A 15026-nucleotide genomic window follows, 5' to 3' on the forward strand; every position below is an offset into this window, starting at 1 on the left:
TCCATTAACATCTGCTCCTAGTGTGAAGGGCAGGAAGATGAGGATGCATGTGAAAGACAGAGGTGAGGAGGGAAACAGATAAATTCATCTCCAGTGTCATCTCATTTGTCTCACATATTGACTCTATAAATATTTGAATATCGACTATGATAATAATGGTGCACATTTACTGAACATTTACTATAGGTCAGGCTCCCTTCTAAACCCTTTACACATATTCCCTCTAATAACCCAAGGAAGCAAGTACTCTCTTTATTCCCACTGAAACTGAGGCACAGAGAGGTTAATCATTTGCTTACAGCCACACAGAAATTAAGTGGTAGAGATAGAATTTGCACATGAACAGGCTAGCTATGGAGTTCCCTGTCATAACCCTGCATGCCAAACAATGTGAAAGTGGTTGGTATGTCATAATAAAAAAGGCAGGTAACAGTTCCTGCTTTCACATAGCTTAAAGCTTACTAGAGGATTATGAATATAAATGAATAAATGCACAAGATCTGAAGGAAAAATACAAGCTGCTATAAAAGAATATAACCATATATTCGTGTTCATAAAAGCATTATTCACAATAGCCAAAAGATGGAAACAACCTGAGAGTCCACCCACGAAGGAATGGATAAAGCAAAGTGTTCTACACATACGATAGAACATCATTCAGCCTTAAAAAGGAAGGAAACTCTGATAAATGCTGCAACAGGGATGACATTATGTTAACTGAAATTATGTTATGTTGAAGACAGTATGTTAATTAAAATAAGCCAGTCACATAAGGACCACTGTATGACTCAACTTATATGAGAATAGAGTTGCCAAATTCTTAGAGAGAGAAAGTATAATGGTGGTCATCAGGGGCTCGGGGGTGATGGGAATGGTGAGTTGTTATTTAATGAGTATAGAGTCTCCATTCTAGAAGATGAAAAATTTCTGGAGATGGATGATGACAAGGGCTGCACAATAGTGTGAATGTTGCCTGGGTGGCTCTTGATTTTGGCTAAGGTCATGATCTTACTATCTCAGGATTGAGCCCTGCATCAGGCTCTGCACTCAGGAGACAGTCTACTTGAGTTTCTCTCCCTCTCCCTCAGCTCCTCCCCACACCTCTTTAAATTAAAAAAAAAAAAAAAGGTTAAGATGGTGAACTTTATGTTAGGCATCTGATAGATAGATAGATAGATAGAGTGATAGATGATAGATAGATAAATTTCTAGAAGAATGTAACCATAGGCCCCAAATTAGATTGGGGAGGAAGTCAAGGAAGGTCTATTTCAGGAAATGACATTCAAATTGAGACTTGGGAATCAAAAGAATCTACTAGGTAAAGAGGAGAGAAAAGCTATCCTGAATGGAAGAATGGCAGATGCAAAGGCCCTGGGGCAGTAATTATGTGGCAGGGGAAGCCTAGGGAGTGAGAACACCTGGTGCTGGGTAACACCTGTGCAGGGCTTCACAGACCTAGACGAGGAGTTTGGAATTTATTCTAAATGCTTTGGGAAACCACAGGTGGATACTGAACAGGGCAATGAAAAGATTTGCTTTACTTTTTATAAAGCTCCAACCATCTGCCCTAGAATAGTAGCTTGGAAGAGGCAAGTTAGAAAGCAATCACCACAATGTGAGTGAGTATAGATGTTGAGAAAACTGAAGTTCAGAGAGGTTAAGTAACTTATGCAGGGTCACACAGCACACAACTCTCAGAACTCAGAATGAAGATCTCTGATTCCAGTGTCTGTATTCCTTACACTTTGTAGATGAGAGCGAGAGAGAGAGAAAGAAAGAAAGGAAGAAATTAGAACATAGAGGAAAGAAGATACCTCAAGTTCAGACCCTCTGGGGACAGAGAAAAGCTCTATTCCACTGTTCTTCCACGGATGTTTCATATTTATGGATGTGAAACCAAACAATTTGACTATAAAAAGGAGTGGAGAAGGGAGAAAGGCACACAGAGAAATGAAAAGGCAGGAAATGAGAAAGGAAAAAGGAGAGAAAGGAGCTTCTCAGGGATCCTACCTCACCAACTCCCGCATCTAGGCTCTCAGAGCCACTCCCGCAGCCCTCCCAGGCTCAGGGAGCGAAGCATGGATCAGCAGGTTAAGATTCGAGGCAAGAAGGCTCCCAAGTAGTGCTTGATGTTATGCGTATTTTGGAGCAGACATATTGGGTAGGGTTCTGAGGCCCACTGGCAGCTTCCCTGTGGAGAATACCAGGGCAAGCTTCTAAAACTTTGAGCCCTCAGGGTGTTGGAGCATCATTAATTACTTGGAAGACGTGATTGGGAATAACAAAAAGGATTAATGAGCCCATCTTTTGAAAAGTAAGAAAAATCCCTGGCAGCGCTGAGTCCCCTCTCTCAAGATTAGGTCATGTACCAACAAACACAAAGCAAAGATCCAGTTTACTGCAACCCACCGATCAGAAACCTTCAATTCCTGGGTCCCTGTGCCGTCCTCCCCATGAAGCAGAAAAGGCAAAGCCTTCAAAAATAATAATAATAATAATAATAATTCGTGTTAGAGATCTATCCAAAGACCCTATTTGGGGGAATGTACAACATCAAATCTGAGAGGATTACAGCTGAAAGAGACCCCAGAAGTGTTTCTTGTACAACCTCTCATCTTAGAGACAGGGAAAAGAAGTGTCTTGCACATGATCTTACTGGCTGGCCGTCCAGTCCTCCTTCTAGCACATTCTAAACCACTCTGCTCTGTGTCTGCGGTGGTCCCACAGCTCTGTGAAAGAGTGAAAACTCTGACCCACACCCATGCAGCTCCACACTGTATAAAACATCACCTCCACTGATTTTGTCAGCCCCCTCAAGAGGTAAAGAGGCTGGTAGGAAAGGACTGCATCCTCATTTGTCTTGGCAAGTGTTCTGGGTGCAGAGCCTAACATGTAGCAGGCCCCAGAGAATGGAGGTTGAATTAACAAAACTGCTGTCTTGACTAAGCGTTGGAGCTGAGGGCTTGACCTCCATCTGCTGTCTCCACATCACCTGTGAGGTCAACCCTGTTACTACCCTCCATTCACAAAAAGAAAAACTGAGGCTTGAGACAATTCGGTGACCTAAAGTGTTCCCAGCTCTCCTTAGAAGTGCCAAACCAAGATTTAAGTCCAGGAAGTTGGAATCCAGATTCTACTTTCCTAATACTCTACAATTTTTCTCTCCTTCTTTGTCTCCAGCAAATGAACAAATGTCCATTTGGCAAATGAGAACCAGAAGGCCAAGGAACTTGCCTGAGGGTGCACAGCAAGTCAGGCATGAAGTGAGGTCTCTAAGCCAGTCCTTCAGCCGCAAGCCTAGTGTCCCTCCCTCCGACCCTAGCCGTCTGTACCTTAGCTTCTCAGGGAAGGAATCAGCTGAATTGCACACCATACAGTGGCTTTAGTAGGAGCATCCAAGAATCCGCTTCTGGAATGGAAATGGTGGTTGTACCTCAAAGACCTCAGCTTTTGAAGGTGGACGTGCCAGACTGAGTTCTGGACGCCTGGCCTAGAGCTGGCTGACTTTGAGGTTCATCTTGTTATGCATCAGCTACTTCTCAGGACCAAGGAGATAGTCCTACCTCTCTTAAGAATTCTGGTATGACTTCATTGCTGCAATTTATTAGGATAGAGAATACTCCAGATACACACAAACCCTATTATCTGAGACTAGATATAGCACGGTGTTTATCAAGGACTACCACTTCCCAGATGGTCGACTTACATCTTTCTACCTTAGGTTTCCTTATCTACCAACAGAGATAACAATAAAGCCTACCTCCCACGGCTGTTGCGAAAGCTACATGAGCTGTTCCATAAGAACCATGGAGGCAGCACCTGATACACACGTTCCATGTGCTTTAGCTGCTGGATACCTTCCATTCAGGTAGACAGAAGCTGTAGTTTATCTCTGTAAAGATCTCGAATTTTGTGGCTTTCATGTTACATATACCTAAGGAAGAAAGGAGAAGCTCCTTGGAAGTGAGGAAGGGGAATGAGACGGGAGAGGTGTGCAGAGAAACCAAGAGACAGCTTTCCCACCTCAGGCCCACAAGCCTGGCTGATGGGGCTGTAGAGACACTGGACATGCGCCAGGTTGCTTTGCGGTGCCCCGCCACAAACTGAGGCTCAGAGTTGGGAAGGAGGTTTTCTAGGGAGAAGGACTCTGCAAAAATACCTCAGTTCCTTCCTGAGAGCAGCTGGGCTGACACAGGCAATGGGGGAGAGCGTTGTAGAATTTTCCCAGTAGCTGAGCAGGCACTGGCCCGTGAAAAGCAGAGAGGAGGTCACAGAGTGACCTTGGGGGCTTTGAGGTCTGCCCCACCACCAGGCAGGGGAGGAACATTGAGGTGGTAGACATTTGGACTGCAGTTGAGGATACTGAGCTAATGCACAGATTTATTAGTGTACCTGTCACAGCACAGGTGTCTCATAAACAATAGAAAGGCCTGGAAGATTTTCTATGAGGAGGGCTGAAAGTATTTTGATTGACTCTGAATCATGAAAAAAATTTTCATCAGGGTCATGTCCTCTGGATAATTGAGGCTGCGCTGTGAATTTGAGAGATTTTCATTCATTTGGGGGGAAACCAAGGAAGGTATAACATTTCTTTTCTGTAGCACAAGTCGACACACTGAACATATTTAAGCATGAGAGAAGTTGGAATCAGCAAAGGGCATTTTGACAGCACTGAAATTTATGTCTGGTTGGGAGGAGATAGTACCCCACACTTTTTAAACAGTTTCGGTCAGAGGGAAAAAATGTAAAATTGGTCCCTAGCTAATGAGGCCTGATCTTCCTTTTATGGCTCTCTAGTACGCAATTAAGGTTAGCTTCATGTAAACTGCCAGCACGCTCAGACTTTTAACAGCCTTATGTATGTCAGGAAGGAAAATAAATAGTCCCCTGTTTGTGCTTTATGCGGGGGAATTATTGAGATAAACAGCTTGGGCCTGACAGGTGTGACTTCTTGCGGCTTAACGTGATGGATTTGCCAATGGCAGCTGGAGCTGATAGCACCAAACTGTTGATGGAAATAAAACATGGTGGAGATTCTGACAGTTATATAAGTACAAGAGCCAGGCAGGGTCTGACTTTTGATTGCGAGACCCTCAGCCTTTCGGTGTCTGGGGGTGTGGGAGGAACTGGAACACAGAGATAGGAGAGACTCATCTACAGAGTACGTGGAGTCCTAGAGCTCGAGGAAGTGAGAGATGGGGACCCGTGGGGGTCTAGAAAGTTCTAGCCCAGCTGTTCAGGAGTGACCCCCAGGTCTCCCACCCGGGCTACTTCCGCTGTTCTAAACTGCTTTCTAAGTACCCGGCAGAATCACGAGCAGGTGGACTCTGACGTGAAACCTGCATTCCATCCCATGTTGGCCACTACCTCCTTGCCCCTGGTTACCCCCTCCTGGAATCTCCATTGTAACCCCCATTCTTCACCACCACTAGAATTTCCCAAAATGAAGATATGAGCATGTCTCATACCTTCTCCCCTGCTTAAAATCCTTTGATGACTCCCCTCTGCTCTCAGGATAAATTAGTCACATTTGCTTGTAAGGACGGTCACAAACCTGACCCATGCCTTCTTCTCCAGCTTCACAATCCCCGTGCCCCACCCACCCAATCCCTATAGTCCAGTTATTCTGAATCATCTGGTCTTTCCCCAGATGTAGGGTTGCCAGATAAAATACGTGGTGCTGGGTTAAATGCAAATTTCACAAAGACAATGACTGACTTTTAGTTTAAGTGTATCCCAGGTATATTTGGGACATACTTAATGTAATATATTATTCATTGTTTATCTGACATTCACATTTAACTAGAAAATCTCCCTTTTTATTTGCTAAATCTGACATAAATCTGGCATCCCTAGTCCAGCTGGATCCTGATTTCCCTTACCTCTGGGCCTTTTAAAAATGTACCAACCTGGGGCGCCTAGGTGGCTCAGTGGGTTAAGCCTCTACCTTCGGCTCAGGTCATGATCCCAGGGTCCTGGGATTGAGCCCCGCATTGGGCTCTCTGCTCAGCGGGGAGCCTGCTTCCCTTCCTCTCTCTCTGCCTGCCTCTCTGCCTACTGTGATCTCTCTCTGTCAAATAAATAAATAAAAATCTTTTTTAAAAACATGTACCAACCTGGAGCACCTGGGTTGCTCAGTCAGCAAGTGTCTAACTCTTCATTTCAGCTCAGATCTCGATCTCAGAGTCATGAGTTCAGGCCCCATGTTGGGCTCCATGCTGGGTGTGGAGGTTATTTAAAAAAAAAAAAAAATTATCACCCTTTAGCTACAACACCAAACTTTTCCCTCTGTCACTGTTTGGCTAATTCACTGAGTTAAGGACACCAAAACTACATGTTCACCTTCATATTGTACTATTTTTGCTGGGCTGTGGCTACCAAGTCAGAAACTATATTTCTAAGCTCCCTATATCTGGGCAGTTTGGTGGTGGGGAAGTGGGCTGTGACTAGATCTTACCTCTAGAATGTGAGAATAAACATGCATGTCACTTCTGGCCCAATGTGGCTAAGAAGCAAGTGTATCTTTTCCTTCCTATTTTCTCACCTGACAACTGCAAGTAGAGGACTCCAAATCCTAGGAGATGGTGGAACTGCCAGATGGAAGGAGTCTGGATCCTTGAATCACAATGATGAAGGTCACCCAGAGACCAATCATACTGGCAATTCTGTGAATGAGAAGCAAACTTCCATCTTGTTATCACTCAAGTGTGGGGGTTTGTTTGTTACAGCAGCTAGCAACATCTTGGCTAATCTGCCCATCATTTCGGTCTTGGCATTGATATCTCTCCCTCATAAATGATTCCTCAAACTGGGTTAGTGGACCTCTTAATGTGCTCCCATAGCATACCATCCATCCTTACTTTGTCAGTAACACCTACCATGTGGTATTGTAAGAGACTCTACTTGTCTGGATAGATTTCCTACTGGACCAAATGTTTCTTGGAGGTAAGGACAATAATTGTTTTGGCCACAGTTACATCTGCAAAGCATAACATTGTCAAAAGAACAACTAAGTAGTGTCTCTTTGATTGTACTGGGTCTGCTTCCTGATTTTTAAAAGTGAAGTGGCAGATAAGTGATTTCTAAAATTCCTCCAAAACATGTAATTCAGGAATTATGAATATAACTGAAGAAGGAATCTATGGGTTTTGCTTTCCCAGGACCCTATTTTCTACTGGGGAGTAGAAAACCATTCCCATGGTTCTGGTGAGCTGGGAATCTTTGGGATTCATGGCACCGAGCCCCAATCTTTCATTACCACAGAAGAAGGTCGGTGGCCTGGAAGGAACACTGGTGTTCCATCCTCCTACAACAGTGATTGGTCAGAGACAGGACCAAGAGCCAATCCAGATTCTTCCCTTGGTTTATATATACATGTTGGAACACAGAAGCTATTTTTTCTACTGGGGATTCTACTATTTTTTCTACTGGGGATGTGCATGGGGGCCTTTTCATAGCAATCTGCTCCATTATTAGAGAGTGTGTCTGTAAAATGAAACTAACACACAAAGGAAATCAGAGCAAGAATGAAGGAAAAAATAGAACCCCGATATCATTTTCTAAGTTCCTGAATCTAGCTGTGCCTGAAGCCAACCACCTCTGGACTTCCTTCCCAGTTGTGTGAGCCAATAAACACTGATTTTGGCTTAAGCCAAATCTTAGATTTTGTCACTTACTTCCAGAAAAGTGCCGACAAATGTAAAAATAGTAGTTTTTGTGGGTTTAAAGTACAATATAACCAGAATCATACACTCTTTTGCATAAAGTAGGTATAAGTTATATAAAACAAAGTTTACTGCATTGATTAGGATGAACTAACAATAGACAAAATGAGTGTCCTCACATTTAACACAAAAAGTGAAGCATGTGTCTATACTATTCTCTAAAAGGAAAGTACGTAGAAAAACATTTTTAAGGGGTGTCTGGGTGTGCAGTCGGTTAAGCGCCCGACTCTTGGTTTTGATTCCGGGTCGGGATCTACGGGTCATGAGATCAAGCCCCGCATCAGCCTCAGCACTCAGGGAGGAGTCTACTTTAGACTCCCTCTCCCTCTGCCTCTCCCCCCTCAAATAAACAAGTAAATCTTCAAAAAAAAAAAAAAATAGAAAAGCTTTTAAAATTCAGTTTCATTCTATAAGAACAAACCTAAGAAATAGTAAACTATGTAATTTTAAAGATTTGGAGAGCTTCTGTCAATAGGCACTTGTTATTTCCTTATTTTCATGCAGTAGTGGAGGAAGATCATTTTCAAGCAAACTGTCTGATGACTAGCTGTAGGGAAACCACATTGAGGCAGCTGCCAGCTTATGATAATGCCTTGGTAAGCAAATCTATGCCCTTCCTGTCCCCAGGGCTGCCAAATGACCCAGGAATAGACATACCTCACCAAGCCAGGGTAATCACCTTCTGTCTACCTGTAGCGTAAAGCTTAGACAGAGACACAGACAGAATTGAGGTACCGGGTCCCATGAAAAACCCATTCAAGAGAGAAGGAACATAAACCTTGCTTCTGCATTTCAGAGGAAGTGCTTGTTTCTGCTTTTCTGATTCTTGATTGTCTATTTACTCCACCATCCCTGTGAGCTTCCCAACATCTGTTTCCAGAATGGTTTTCTGTGATTAGACAGCATTGGGTTTTTTACTGACAATTAAAGAAACTTCACTGATTCACTTGGAGTGAGACAGGAGTACAATTTTAAAGTGGGTATCAGATATCATTTCTCCTGGGGTCCATCAACCATGCCCTGCTGCCAGCATCCCACTCCTGAATGAGCCACTCCTCTGCCCTCCGCCATGTTGAGGGACAGCCCCCTCTTACCATCACCAACATTCTGAAACTTAAACCCCCAACTGGCCTCAAACATGGAAAACTTTCCAGAGTTGCAACTTGTTACATCATTCGACACAGTTACGCAGAGTAGTTTATTTAGCAATTTTGTTGTGCTTTCCCCCTTCTCAAATTTGTCTGCTCCAGGGTAGGATTTTAGTTTGGCCTTTATGTCCTCCAAAATTTTATGTTTTTCATAAAACAAACAAACAAACTCTTACAGGGAAATTAACTAGAGGCAGCTTTAAAATATCAGTTTGTTCTTGCTTCTAGCCTTCAAGATTCAGAGATACTAGAAGTCAGAGTCCCAGTAGCCCGTTTGCATGGAAAACCTGATTTGCATTCCTGTCTTGGAACACCAAGCATTAAGACAGGCACACCTGGGTTTCTTGCTTCTTTCTTTTCTTTCAAGGTTGTTTCCCTCCCTTGAGAATCTGGTACCTTCTTTGACACATCTAGACTCCTCTGCAGGTTATAGGACACCAAGAATCATCTTGATCTATTGTTCCTCTCCAAACTCTATCAATAATTCAAAGTCAAAGAGAATAATCCAGAAGAGAAATAAATGCTTCTCTTTGTCTCTAGAATCCTTTCTAGGCATCTGGCGCTCCTCACACAGCTGAGATGGACAGGCCGTCTGCTACAGGCAAATAGGAAACAGGCCTCCATTCAGGTGGTCTGCTGCTTGGTGTTCGTTGTAGGCCAATGAGCAATAACAGCTGTCCAGCAAGGAGGCCGACACACTCCTGGTGTAGACAATGCAAAGAAGTCCTACCCTAAGGCTGCCAGCATGCTATGACGTCTTCCCACAACATCACTCAACTGGCTGCCAAGAGGGAGAAGGGACTGTCTTTCTTCACTGAGTAGGTCACATTGAGTTGGCCAAAAAAAACCATTCAAAGGCCGTGTCCACACTTGGACAGTCATCCTAGCTGAAGAGCCAATCCTTCTGTAAATAAGAAATCTCACTCAGGCAGCCTGGGGTTTGGAAAAGAAAAGGAACCAATGACTGGTTGGTTGCCTGACTGCCAGAATGTGCCCCAAAACTATACTGGGGAAAGAGTGGGGGCAGCAGCTCCTCGGCTCCACCAAATATTTGGAAATCACTTCATATTTTGAGTCTCTTTCCTTACTGTAAATTGGAAGGCTGAATAGGATCTTGGAGACACAGAATACTGGAGAATGACTGGTGAGCTGACCTAGTCCTTCACATTGCAGACACTCCAGTAAACTGAGGCTGATTCATATGTCCAGTAAGTGTTTCTTGAGGCCTGTGATGTGCCAGGTAAAGTGAGAAATGCTAGGGATAAAACAAAAGTACCTGAAGCCTCTCCCTTCAAGGTGTTTCCAGTACATTAGGGAAGGAGAGAGATCTGGATTGAGTCATCAGTCAAATAAATATTTAACACAAAGTGAGGAGTTCTGTGAAGAGGGACTTAGTGTTCTAAGAACATATTTCAGATGAACCTGACCAAGTCAGCAACCATATAGGGAAATCCTTTCAGATCTAAGAACCGAAGGAAGGATAGGCTTTAATGAAATGAAGAGCGGGTAGGATGTGGGGGGAGAAAGAGTCAGAAAGAAAGCACATGCAAAGGCCCTGAGGCAGGAGGGGGCAGGAGACATTCAGAAACATGACAGCATCTAGGGTGTAGTGGGCCAGAACAGAGAAAGATAGGCAGACACTGGAGCAAAATGAGACCAGAGAGGAGGCAGAAGCCAGTCCAGCAGGGCTGGGAAGCATTTGTCTGGTAGGCAAAACTCTAAGATGGTGTACAAGATACCCATGCCCTGCAATCCCCTCCCTTTGAGTCAGGGTAGGCAAGACCTGTGACTACAATGGGATAGCACTCTATAATTATGTTACATTTAATAGCGAGGGGGTTTTGCAGATGTAACTAAGATTATTAATCAGTTGTCCTTGAGTTAATCAAAAGGGAGATGATCCTGGGAAGGCCTGATGTGATCAGGTGAGTTCTTAAAAGGAACAAGAAGCTGCAGCAGACACTCTCCTGGCAGCCTTCTGGAAAGCAACTGGCCATGTTGTGAGCTGCCTGTGGCCCGGTCCTGAGGGCAGCCTCTAGGAATGAAGAGTAATGCTCAGACAACAATCAGCAAGAAAATGGAGGCCTCTGTCCTCTAACCTCAAGTAAATGAGTTCTGTCAACTACCTGCATGAGTTGGGAAGAACATCCTGAGGGTTAGGTGAGGCCACAGCCCAAGCCAACCCCTTGATTTCTGCCCTGTGAAACCCTGAATGGTAAACCCAGTCACCCTACACTCAGACTTCTCACCTGCAGAAGGTGAGCTAGTAAATGGGTAACATGTCCCCAAGGCAGTGGCAATTTGTTATGTTTCAACAGAAGTTAATATAAGTCTTTAAGATTTTGCTATTTACCTCTAGAGCATTAGGATGTCATTGAAAAATTTTAAGGAGAGGGGCACCTGGGTGGCTCAGTGGGTTAAGCCTCTACCTTTGGCTCAGGTCATGATCCCAGTGTCCTGGGATCGAGCCCCGCATCTGGCTCTCTGCTCAGCGGGGAGCCTGCTTCCTCCTCTCTCTCTCTCTGCCTGCCTCTCTGCCTACTTGTGGTCTCCGTCTGTCAAATAAATAAATAAAATCTTTAAAAAAAAAAAGAAAGAAAAATTTTAAGGAGAGTACAGAAAGGGATAACAGAATCACATTGGGTTTCTGAAGATCCTTTGGGCTGCTGTATGAGAATGAATTGGAAAGACAAGAGCTCAGGAAGGAGACAACAGATGAAGGTGGTCCTGGTGGTGGGAACGGTGTTGACCATGAGGGCAGGCAGATGGAAAAGATAGCCAGATAGGAAGAGAAGAAAACCCTCAGACTCTTATCTTTATAGATTTATACTGAAATGTTTCCTTCAAAATAATCCAGAGGGTGGGTGTAGAAATGAAGCAAAATTTGTCATGTTTTAAGAATTTCTCAATTAATAAGTACATCAGGTTTCCTATACAATAATCTCTATTTTGTGCCTATATAAATGTATCAGTTTTAAGCTAAAATGTATACACAGTGAAACACAAAAATCTTAGGGACACAGTGGGAGAAATTTTGACACAAGCATAGACTCTCATGACCCACACTCCCTCTCACTCCAGAAAGCTCCCTCCACCTCATCCCGCTATTCTCAGCCTTCTATCCAGAGGCAACTGCTGCGCTTCTGATGTCTATCGTCATAGGTTAGGGTTGCCTATTTGAGAGCTCATATGATCAGAATCACATGACAGATTCTCTTCTGCGATTTGTGAGATTCACCTCGGTACTGTTGTCTCCTATTAGCAGCTGATTCCTTATTATTACTTTTTCTTCTATTGTAGGAATATCTTAGTTTGTTTAATTATTCTATTGATAGATGGACAGATGGGTTATTCCTTATTTAAGCAATTATGAATAAAGCTGCTATGAAATATACTTGTGCACGTTTTAGTTTCTCTTGGGTGGGTTTTCTGGTAAATGTGTGTCTCATTTTATAATAAACCAATACACAGGTTTCCAAAGTGGATGTGACTTTTCACTCTCTCACCAGCAAAGAGGTTCACTTGTTTCTTCTAGAGCACCAGGAGAATGCAGGGAAGGGAAGAAAGGGTTTCGCTTTGTGGTGGCCCCACTGTCACAGCCAGAGACCTCCTGATGTCCTCTACTGAGAGACAGGGCCACATGGCTGTGTGGGGACTTGTCAGAAGAGTGGGGAGAGTGTCGCTTTGCACCGGGGCCCTGGAAAACAAGAAAGGGTAAACAGATATAACAAAATTCCTAGGGACAGTGTAAAGACCCATCAGTGGTTTTTTGCTCTGAATTAAGGGTGCCACACTGCCTTGTTATGTCATTTTTTTCCCCCAGAAGTACACACATCACTTGAATTTTGGCACAAAGAAACTAAATGTTTAGATTCACCCAGAATCTGGTGAGATATGTAGCCGAGATGAAAAACAGAGGGACAGAAGAGTGATGGAAATGCAGGCCAAGGCACATTCAATGGCTGAGTGCTTTGTGAGTAAGGAGTCACCTTGAGATTGTAGGTGCCAGATGCCAGCAATAATCAGGGTGCTAAACAAAAGGGACATTTTTTTCTGACTAACATAAAAGAAGTTGGTAACAGCTGCATATCTCGTGTCCTTGGTGCGTGTCATCACGATGAAAAGGAGCACACGCAAGCAGACACTTTTCTGGAGGGCAGAATTGACCTCAAATGAATAAAGGTCATATGTGAAAAGCTCAGCTACTATCAGACTCAGTGATGAAAAACTGCCAGCTTTTCCTTTAAGATCAAAAACAAAAAAAGATGCCCACTCTTGCCACTTCTGTGCAGCATAGGCCTGGTAGTCCTAGTCAGAGCAGTTAGGAAAAAACAAAAAAGTAAAAGTCATCTAAATCAGAAGGGAAGAAGCAAAATTATCTCTTTTTGTAGATGATATGTAGATTTCATATGTAGAAAATCCTACACCCACATGAAAATGGCTATCACTAAGAAACCAATATAATGACGTTGCAGAATACAAAATCAGTACACCAAAATTAGTTGTGTGTTCTATACTCTAACAACAGCAGAGGAAATTAAGAAAATGATCCCATTTAGGATAGCATCAAAACAAATAACGTGAGAATAAACTTGATGAAAGACATAAAGGTCTTATGCACTGAAAACTGTAAGACACTGATGAGGGAAACTAAAGAAGACACAAATAAATGGAAAGACGTCCTGTGCTCATGGATTAGGAGAGTAAATATTCTTAAAGTTTCCTATTACCCAAAGCACTCTACAGAGTCAATGTAATCCCCCTTATGTATCAAAATTTAAGTGTATTTTTGATACCAAAGTTCCCCATTTTAGAATTTATGCTATAGAGATAATCACACAAGCACATTAAGATGTATGATCACCATAGAATGCTTTAGAATGGGGAGAAATTACGAACAATCTACATGTCCATTACAATGGAATAACACATTAACACATAGTCATTAACATGTTTACGAAGTTCATCATCAACATATTAAAATGTTCACAGTAAAATAATGATAAAGTAGCAATTACAGAATATAGTGTACAGTACACTCCTTTAAATGCAATATCTCTATAGGAACATTGGGTGGATGTGCCAATATTCCTATACAGAGATATTAAATTTATCATCCACCCAATTCCTGAAACTCTGGGATTTCTTCCTTTTAATTTTCCATGATTTCTACACTTTTTTGGTAGGGAGAAAGAACTTGTTTTGGAATCAAGCCAAAAAAAAAAAAAAAAAGATACAGCAGCTTCATTTTGGAGCAAGCACACGAGTGAGTGAACAACAGGAATGACCTACGCAAGGTGCATACCTGGAATGCGGTTCTCAGGAAGAAAAGCCCCGTAAAGTAACGGTGCATAAACTTTGTCATGGTGCTAAGGAGACTACTGGTGAGATTGGCCAGATCTTGAATCACCTACCTTTCCTCCGGCTCCACTCACCTCTGCCCGAGTTCAGCTTCAAGTTCCCCATTTGTAGAACAGGAGTTTTCTTTAGTAACCTGCCTGTAATCACAGAGATAACAGGTGGAAAACCCCTGAACTTGAGCCAGTGTAACCTACCGGGGGCTATGCATAGCCAGTCCCTTAGACAGCCCTGACTCTGCCCAGGAGAGCTGACGGACCTCACTCTGGCGCCCTCCCTCAAACTCTAACACATTTCTAACACAGCCCCTGAAGACTTTGCTGCAATTCTATCTTGGTTATCAGCCTTTCGCTTTAGACTTATTCTGTCACATATGGCTATTTACGTCGAAATTAATCAAAATTAAATAACGTTTAAAAATTCGGTACTCCAGTCACACCTGCTGCTTTCCCAGCACTCTGAGGCCATGCACACAGAGAGTGGCTGCTGTATTGGGAAATGCAAACATAAAATATTTCCATCATCACGGAAAGTTCTGAACGCTCAGAGGCCAGGAATGGTGCCCAGGTCACCACTGTGTTCTTAGCAGAGAAGTATCTAAGGCCCAGAAAACCCCCACTGAGTGAGTGAGGGATTCATGATGTAATCCATCAGGGCCAAGCAAACGGATGCTAGGTGGGAAAGGCATTGAGCAGGAGCTAACTTTTCAGCCAAGTCCCAAAGGTAATTATGTAAATGGGTGGGTCAAGAGGAGGGTAGAGCATTCCGGATGAGGAAAAGACTGATTTAGTGAGAA

Source organism: Mustela erminea, chromosome 6, assembly GCF_009829155.1.
Source record: "Mustela erminea isolate mMusErm1 chromosome 6, mMusErm1.Pri, whole genome shotgun sequence".
Taxonomy (NCBI): domain Eukaryota; kingdom Metazoa; phylum Chordata; class Mammalia; order Carnivora; family Mustelidae; genus Mustela; species Mustela erminea.